Source organism: Bos grunniens, chromosome 2 (genome assembly GCF_055505025.1).
Source record: "Bos grunniens cultivar Pamir isolate PY7600 chromosome 2, Bosgru_T2T1.0, whole genome shotgun sequence".
NCBI classification, from domain to species: Eukaryota; Metazoa; Chordata; class Mammalia; order Artiodactyla; family Bovidae; genus Bos; species Bos grunniens.
In genome coordinates, this window is record NC_141166.1 from 65,276,007 (window position 1) to 65,285,747 (window position 9,741).

Below are 9,741 nucleotides of genomic sequence, written 5' to 3' on the forward strand. Positions count from 1 at the left end.
ACACACTACTATACATATAAGAGATAAACAACAAGGTCCTACTGTAAGGCACAAGAAACTATACTCAATACTCTGTAATAACCTATATGGGAAAAGAACCTGAAAAGGATATGCAAATATGTATAACTAAATCAGTTTGCTGTACACCTGAAACTAAAACAACGTTGTAAATCAACTATACTTCAGTATAAAAATAAAAAATTAAAAAAAAAATAGACCCTATAACAGCAGTGAGTTTCATAGTCTCATTACAAAAAAAAATTAATTTCAGCAAAACATCATTTACATTACATACTTAACATTAATTGAATTTTTAACTTTATTAATCAAAGGTTCAAAATTGTCATTTTATAGATGTAGAAGGGCTATGAGAATGAGGACTTTATACCTAATATTATGTTTACACAAAACAAAGAAACATAATCTAAATAATTTAATATTACATTGAGAGTTAGCAAGTTTTTATTTTCAGTTCAAAGTGGCAGCAAACATTCCTAGATATTGGCAGACAATGCTGTTGACTGTGACTTTTCCCCTTTGTCTGTGCCTGCTCTTGGCTGTGCTTTGGGAGTGAAGAGCAAGGGTTGTGTCCACACTTGGAGGGTGTTGGCAGAAGGGACTGGCCTCGCACTGTGTGACTGACTCCCAACCCCGGGTAGCTATAGCCAGAATGGAAAAGGCATCCGTTCTAGCTTGTGCAGCCAAGCCAGGCTGCCTGTGCTGAGGCAGTGACCTCTGGCAGTTGCAAGGCAGCAGAGAAGGAGCTTTGATCAGGCCCTGTGGCCAACTCACCAGCCACTGTCTCCCCCGACCCCAGCCTCCCTATCACCAACTTAGGAGGACCCCTTTGGAAGAATGATAAACTCTTGGGTCACTGGGGACTTCTGAGGAGGACAACATCTCAGGAAGCTGGACTGGGCTTGCTGGGTGGAAATCAGAGTGGTATGAATTTTAACATTAAAAACACGTGACTTAAAGTGACCCGGTTTTGTCACCTAAGCTGGTGAGGTGGGTCATACAAGGAAAACAGGGTTTCAAACACCTGGTTTCTGACATGTGACCTTAACTGAATATCTGTCTGCCTTAGCTGGATTAATTTCATTCTTTCATCTGTCTGGAATCTTCAGACATAACTTGAAGCAAAGCAAAACAAGACAAACAAATTCAGACTTAAACCTTTGAAGTGTCATACATTTTCCCAAGAAGTTTAGAATTCTATGGCTTGGGCTTGCTTTAATCGTAGCTCCTTTGCAGCTCAGTGTTCTGTGATAACCTAAATGGGTGGTATGAGGGGTAGGGGTGGGGGCAGTGGGAGGCAAGTTCAAGAGGGAGGGGATATAAGTATACACATAGCTGATTTACTTTGTTGTACAGCAGAAACTAACACAACATTGTAAAGCAATTATACTCCAGTAAAAAAAAAAAAAAAAGAAAAAACCCGTAGAGCTCCTTTGAATGTACTTTTTAAAAATAGGTATTTATTTTTAAAAATTACATAACATGTATGTCTAAGGCAGGTGACCCAGTTTGGTCACTCTTTAGATATAACCTGCTTCCTCTTCACTTGCCAGAAATTCTTTCTTATTCTTTCTTTTCTTCTTTCCTCCTTTCCTTCCTTCCTTTTTTTCCCCATGTTTTCTTTCTCAATCTTTTTCCCTCCTTCCTTCCTTCTTCCCCTTCTCTTTCTTTCTCCCTCCCTTCCTTCCTTTCTATAGCAGGAAAAGATCCACGTTAGCAATCCCTGGGATCAAGAACTATACAGAAAAATGTAAAATTTTTAAAATCAAAGACTTCCTCCTACTTCCAGCTCCAGAGTCCAAAGGTAAGCAGTATTCACAACTTCTTGAGTGTGCTTCCAGAATTTTCTCTGCATTTGTAAGCTTAATATCTTTTCCCCCTAACTACAATCAATGTCTTTTTTCCATACTTACTATATTTTACTTACAAATGTTCTTAATAGAACATATGGATATACGTCATTCTTTCAAAGGGCTGTATCATAGTGTATTTAATCTTCTCTATTGGGCATTTAGGGACTTCCCTGGTGGTCTAGTGGTTAAGACTACAAGCTCCTAATGCAGAGGGGCACAGGTTCAAGGAACTAGGATCCAGCATAGTCAAAAATGAAGGTGGGGAGCATTTAGGCCATTTCTGGTTCTTTGCTATGACATACAATGCTGTAAAGTACATTTTCATGACAAAGCTTTGTACATAAATAAAAGCATTTATTTCAAATTTCTGGAAATACAATTGTTGGCTTGAAGTATCTGAGTATGTTCAATTTTGACAAGTATTGCCAACTTGATTACGAGTTGCACCCATCAACTATGTGTGAGTTATCATTAATCTCTTTATCATTTCTAGGTTTTGTGTTCTCCTCAGTCCAAAATAAACAACAACAAAAGAAAAGAAAACATTTTCTTCTACTACTTTTAGGTTTTTTTTTTTTAATACTTAAGTATTGACCCATCCAGAAATAATTCTGGTGTAAGGAAATAGGGATCCTGCTTAATTTTGGGGGGTGAGGTGGGGCATCCTGCTTAATTTTTTAATGGTTTTCTAGCTGTCTCACTATTACCTTGTTGAATAATCCGTTACACACACACACACAAACAGTAAATTTCTTTTCAGATACTAAATTAAAAATTTTGAATTGGTGATTTTTTTAGTTTACTGCACAGAGCTAACTATCTTTCCTCCGTATAAGTTTCCTCTTGATACTATAACAAATTACTGCAACTTTAGTGACTTAAAACACAAAGTTATTAAACTGAAAGTGAAAGTGAAGTCGCTCAGTCATGTCCAACTCTTTGTGACCCTATGGGCTATAGCATACCAGGCTCCTCTGTCCATGGGATTTTCCAGGCAATAGTCCTGGAGTGGATTGCCATTTCCTTCTCCAGGGGATCTTCCCAACCCAGGGATCGAACCCAGGTCTCCCGCATTGTAGACAGATGCTTTACCGTCTGAGCCACCAGGGAAGTTCTGGACATAAGAATTATCTAAAATGGATCAACATGCTCTGTGCCTCTGGAGGGTCCAGGGGAGAATCTTTTCTTGTCTTTTCCAGCTTCTTTTCCAGAAGTCACATGGCCCCTTGGTCCATCTTCACAAGCAGCAGCCTAACATCTTCAGATCTCTGTGTCTTGTTACCTTCTCTGTCTTCTAAAGCCCTTGATAAAGTCTCTTATAGAGACCCTTGTGATTACATTGGATCCACCCACACAACACAAGACCATCTCCCCATCTCAAGAGCCTTCATTTAATCACATTGGCAAAGTCTCTTTCACCATGTCAGCTATGTATTGAGACAGTGACCCTGTGCATGAGGTTGTGATCATCTTTGAAAACTATTACTCTATGAGTCACCATGTCTAATATCAAACTTTTAAGCTATTAAAGTTTCTAATAAGTTATAATATCTGAAAGCATGAATTTCTTCTAACTTTTCTCCAAAATGAACATACTTTTACTTGTATGATTTTAAAATATTTGAGCCCCCTAGAAGACCTAAATAGACATTTCTTCAAAGAAGACATACAGGTGAAAAGATGCTCAATGTCACTAATTATTAGAGAAATGCAAATCAAAATTACAATGAAGATACTGCCTCACACCAGTCAGAACAGCCATCATTAAAAAGTCTACAGACAATAAATGCCAGAAAGGATGTGGAGGAAAGGGAAACCTCCTACACTGTTGGTGGAAATGTAAACCGGTGCAGCCACTATGGAGTACAGTATGGAGGTTTCTAAAAGCAAAATAAAAATAGAGTCACTATATGATCTGGCAATCCCATTATGGGCATCATGCACCTCCATGTTCATAGCAGGACTATTCACAGAAGCTAAGACATGGAAGAAACTTGAGTGTCCATTGACAGGTGAATGGATAAAGAAGATGTGGTACATATATACCATGGAATACTACTTAGCCATAAAAAAGAATGAGATAATGCCATTTGCAACAACATGGATGGACCTAGAGGTCATCATACTAAGTGAAGTAAGTCAGACAGAGAAAGACAAATATCATATGACATCACTTATATGTGAAATCTAAAATATGACACAAATGAACTTATCTATGAAACAGACTCATAGACATAAAGAACAAACTTGTGTTTGCTGAGGGGGAGAGGGTATGGGGAAGGGAAAGATGGGGAGTTTGAGACCAGCAGGTGCAAACTAGTATGTATACAATGGATAAACAACAAAGTCCCTGCTGTATAGCCCAGGGAACTTTATTCAATATCCTGCAATAAACCATAGTGGAAAAGAATATAAAAAAGGATGTATGTATGTATAACTGAATCACTTTGCTGTACAACAGAAATGAACACATTATAAATCAACTATACTTCAATAAAATAATTTTTTTAAAAGAAAAATAATAAAATATACAAGCCCCAGATCATGACTAAAATATTAAATTGTATTAATAGCATATTGGGTGTGTCTAATTTAAGATCTATATATTATCTGAAAAAAATTATTTGTAGATGTATAGTAGATGTAGGTGAATATAATCTTTATAGGTACATTCATAGGACACTGATCATCCATAAGTCGCTTAACCTATAAGTCTTTTTAATGAAATATTAAAGCAAATTAGTTCTCATAATTTTCATTTATTTAAAAACACATGCATTGCTCACATACTATTTGAGAGGCACTGGTAAAAGGTGGCCCTTGCCCTCAAGGCAAGAATTTTTCATTCTTAGATTGTGACTTATCAGAGGGTTTTGAAATCAATTTAGTGGATTTTGAAAAGACAAATGAACTAGCGTAGACAAGAAAACAGAATGTATCACACAAACTGAAGATAAACATGGGACTGTGAAACTTTCAGTTTATGCTTGTATGTATGTGAATTTTGATGTGAAATCTCTTTCCTATTTTGGATGTGGTGGTCAAAAAGGTATGAGATCCTCTAGTTGAGGGAGAATGAATAAGCACACCAACAATACTAATTAGTCTGAGGCGTGCTTTCAGATTAAACCCTATGAGGGGGGGCACCCTGGCTGTGTCACCATTATTTCATCATAGCCTGACCTAATGTCTGAGATATAATCAGCCCTTGGTTATTCTTCTTGAGTCAATTAATGAACGAGGTGGGCCTAGGGTGCCAGGGACAGCAGGAAAGCAGATCGGAGGATGAGAACATTTTGTCCTTACCTGTCCATGGCTCACTCTGAGAGCTGTGGGCTACAGGCACAGGGCCGGAGAGGAAAATGATCCAGTGAGGAATTGAAGGCTGGGCAGCGGGAAGCCTGAGGGACCTTGAGTGACATCTAGTGGCATTTTGGACCAAATGGCAGCCCCAGCCTCAGTGATCTCCCATTAGGTGGAGTATTATTGCATAAACTGCCTTAATGGGGGGAAAAGGGACTCCATTCCTGCATGGAGTGTAGATGAATTTGTAGATGAATCCTGTGGGTTTACTAGGTTTATCTTTTTTTTTTTTTTTTTAATATATGCTGGCTTTGTCCAAAGAGGCTTTCACATCACATTAGAAAATCTGGGTTAACATTTGTGCGTTTGTAGTCTGTTACTCAGCACCTGGGACAGCACTTTCAGGTGTGGTTCAGGTGTGTAATAAATGCCTGCTGGTGGCTGGCCGACACGTTTAAACATTCATTCAACCTGCGCTCCTTGATCAGCTATGGCCTACATTAAGGATTCTCATCCCCGGTCACACATTAGAAACATCAAGGGCATTTTTTAATAAATATAGGAGCCTTGCCCTACCCTGACCCCTCCTGCATGCTTACTTAATTGATTGGGGTGGATCCCAGACTTCTCTTTAGATATGGATGTAGGTATTTTTTTCAGCTCCCAGGGTGATCCTACAGTGCAACAGGGTTGAGACCCACAGCTCCCATTTGGACAGGCACTGGAAGTAACAGAACATCGGTGGAAAATGGGACTCCCTGAATCAGCGCTTCTCAAACTGCCTGGGGTGGAAGGACTAGTCTTCATGGACCCACGTTTTTTTTAAATACAAATAAAAAGAAATTCTGAGAAAATTAAATGAGACAAAGACATATAATAAAATCCAAGCCCCACTGTTCAGCAGAAATGATTTTCTCTGTTTTATTTCTCTTAAAGGTTTTAACTGCTTAATCTGAATTTCTGTACTTGTGAGCTAGTGACACACCCTCTGCAGGGCAGCACTTTGTCATGCTCTGGATGAAGGTGGGGGCATGAAGAAGACAGGAGATCCAAAAACACACCAGTGCAGTAGTGACAGAACACACAGGTTGTTCTTGTGTATTTGAGCAGGAGGCCTGTGGACACCTCTGCCCCCTCAGTCACAGCCCTGTGGGGCCACAGGGCCAGGGTCCCAGGCCTCAGCTCTCCAGAGCTAAACTCTGATCTTATCAGAACATCCACATGATCAGGCACTTGGTACCACCTATGAGTTAAATGTTTTTTTGCAAACTGGTTTATAAAGCAAATATCACTCTCCTTTTAAAACAAATTTAAAAGCAAATCACTCCCCTTTCCAGGAGCCAGACACTGATGTTTGTTATAAGGATAACCTCCTTCCAGATTGAAGGTCTTCAGGCCCGAGACGATTATTTAGGGAACAGGGGGTGAAGCCCTGCCCTGTGATGGAGCATTCCGTCCAGCAATGTGATGCTCACACCCACCCCATGCAGGTGTCTCTCTCTTAGACAGTAATAAATAACCACCATCAGACTGACAGCTGTCACACTTCTAGCTGTACCTCTGTCCTTCCCCACCTCCTGCAGGCAGGCTCAACACCCTAGATTGTTACCACTTCTTCTACACCTGGGTCTTTGTCCTAAGCTTTTTTTTTCTTAATGCTTTAAGATATCCCAATTTAATCACAGTAGTAAATTGAGAATTTTTCCAAGGCTGTGCCTTGTTTCTGTTTTGGGCATATGACGTTTGGAGTGATCATACGTATCAGAATCTTCCCATATATGAATGTTTATGCTTAGGGGATGCAGAAGGGAAGGAAGGGTTTTACAGGAACACTGATCCGATCATTGGGGGAAAAGAGGAGAAACAAACCCAACAGGAGACAATTGCAATTGTATCTTCATTTGGTGTATGAAGAGGGAGCAGATATCACTATAAAGCATAACTGTAAGGTGATCTTTCTTTTACAAGTATATATCAGAATCTACACATTTAAACTGGTACCACCCTCCAACTCAGTCATTCGGGGAAGCTATATGTTTTCCAACAATTTGACTATTTCTCAAATACCATCAACCCTCATCTAAGTTCATCTCTACCACCCAACTTCCTTTACGAGAGGATGCTTTGACCGGTCCTTTGGGGCTATTCTGCCACCCCACCCCTATTCTAAATCCTGGTTGAAGCAGAAGGGATCCAAGGACCTCTAACCCCATCAGCAGGACTGAGGACTTGACTTAGTTCAATGCCTTCTGGTGCCTGTGTACTGGGCATCATGCTAGGATTGGGGTTTGCAGAGATGAAGACAACACAGCACCTGCCCCCAAAAACTTCTCAGACCAGTGAAGAAAGGGTTGACCTAAAAGCCTGTACACTCATTCTTCCTCTATGAGGAGAAAATCTGTAGGTATTCATACAGTTGAGACCAAGTATGGGAGACCTGTGAGTGTTGACATAAGGTACACACTCCAGTTCTTGGGATATACCTTTAAAGCTGCCCCTGGATTGTTGACAGGTTGGCTAAAATCGAACCCAATGGGGGAAAAAAACTAGATAAATCCTGTGAGTGTGGAGCACGTTGCTCCAGATGAAAGCCAAGTTTAACCAAATGGGCAGCCACAAGTGGTCCTGTTTTAAAGCTCCTGTGAAGTGAAGACAACATAAAATGGCAGTTTTGGAAAGAGCAAAAACTGTCAAAATGTCTTTGAAGCTCTTTCCAAACCCCTTCATGTACAAGGTAAGAGATTTAACTTTGCTCTGAATTATTTGGGTATCAGTGATGTCAAACCAATTAGTTACTGGATCAATTCAGTGGAGAAAGAGAGCCTTTTTTTAAAAAAAAAAAAGAAGAAGAAGAAGAAGAAGAAGAAGAAGAAGTGGAGGTATTCTGGTATGGTTGAGGACATGTTATTGACCTTATACTAAAATTCTAGAAATTAGTTCTTAGATTTTTGTGTCTGCCGCAAAGTAATTTGTAACATGCTTATTAGAAACTCTGGTGCATATAGTTAGAGCAAATGGATTAATGTGAAAGACCTGCAGTCAGGAGGAGGTAGGTTTGCACCACAGTTAAGGGCAGGGTGTCCTGTGCTGCCCTGCCAGGATTCTTCTCCCGTCCTTGAAACAATCGGGGTGTTATTAGATGAGGTACTTGTTCTGAGCCGAATTACGTCTTCCCCCAAATTCGTATGTTGAAATCCTAATCCATAATACCTCGGAATGTGACTGTATTTGGAGATGGAGATCTCTAAACAGTAAATTAAAATAAGATTATTAAGGAGGGGCTCTCATCCAGTGTGACTAGTGTTCTTCTTCTTTAATTTTTTTTTTTTTTCTTTTTTCTGGCCGTTGTTCTTCTGTTTTGCAGCTGTGCACAGCAGCCGAGGAGAAGACCTGAGAGACAACGCGAAAGCCGGGAGGCTGCCCCGGGCCAGATGCACGCACCAAGCCGCCATGACTGCTGCCGGCACTGCCTTCTTCTTTAATTTTTATGTTTGACTGTACTGCATGGCACATGGGATCTTAATTCCTCAACCAAAGATTCAGTCTACACCCCCTGCTTTGGAAGAGTGGAGTCTTAACCACTGGACCACCAGGGAAGTCCCCGGTTCTTTCTTGAAGTTCTTTCAAGATGAAGAAATGTAGACACATGCACACAGAGAGGACCACATGAACACACTGCAGGAGTGGCCATCTGCAAACCAAGGAGGGAGACCTCAAGAGAAAACAAAATGCTTGCACTTTGATCTTGCCCAGATAGCCTCCAGAGTGGTGGGAAAATAAACTTATGTTGTTTAGGCCACTGAGTCTGTGGTCCTAGCTTACCATTATGCTACTCAAACCCCCTGTGCTTTCTGCTGCCTCCACAAAATGGGACTAATAATATGTACTTACCTCAAAGGATTATTATGAAAATGAAGAGAACTAGCAAATATGAAGCACTTAGAATTATTACCACTGACTGGACACTGAACATGTGCCATGTCTATTAATTTACTCCCCCCATCTTCCTTCTGAATAAGTCATATGTCTCCATTTTGCAGATATGGAAATTTGAATTTGGAGGTTTCAGCAAGCCCAGCCACATTTAATATTGGCCTCCCACCATGGAGCTATAAAGATTGAAAGTGTTATACATAAATGCAAGCCACCCACGTCATCAAAGCTACAGCAGTGTGTTGTTTGCAACCAGCATAGGGAGGGTATAATCTAGAAGAAAGAACAGGAATTAGAATGGAGAGGTGTATCACCTTTGCATTTTTGTGCCGTAGATGGTGTTGGCAGCAGAGGAGAACCACAGAAGGAGATGTGATTGCCTTCATGTTTTATAAAGTCCATTGTGATGATAGGGGAGCATAGACTGGGGGTGGAATGAGGGATCAGTTTCAGACCATTGTAATAACCCAGAAGTTTATTATAAGTGCTTGAGCCAGGGTGGAAATTGTGGATATAAAAGAGAACACAGATCCTTGAGATATTAAGGAACATAACTCAATCATTTATTACGTGATCCAGGTGAGACCCAGGTTTCTCACTTGCCCAGGTGGCTGGACGGGTGGCACAATCAGTC

The 9,741-nt window shown here is 40.3% G+C and overlaps 1 long non-coding RNA gene across 1 annotated transcript; it reads left to right on the plus strand.

Moving 5' to 3' along the window:
* Positions 1 to 1,524: 1,524 nt before the first annotated feature.
* Positions 1,525 to 6,081, plus strand: LOC147378179 (uncharacterized). The gene is made up of 2 exons (XR_015145152.1): positions 1,525 to 1,822; positions 5,835 to 6,081. It is a non-coding gene; the product is annotated as an uncharacterized LOC147378179 (long non-coding RNA).
* The last annotated feature ends 3,660 nt before the right edge of the window (positions 6,082 to 9,741 follow it).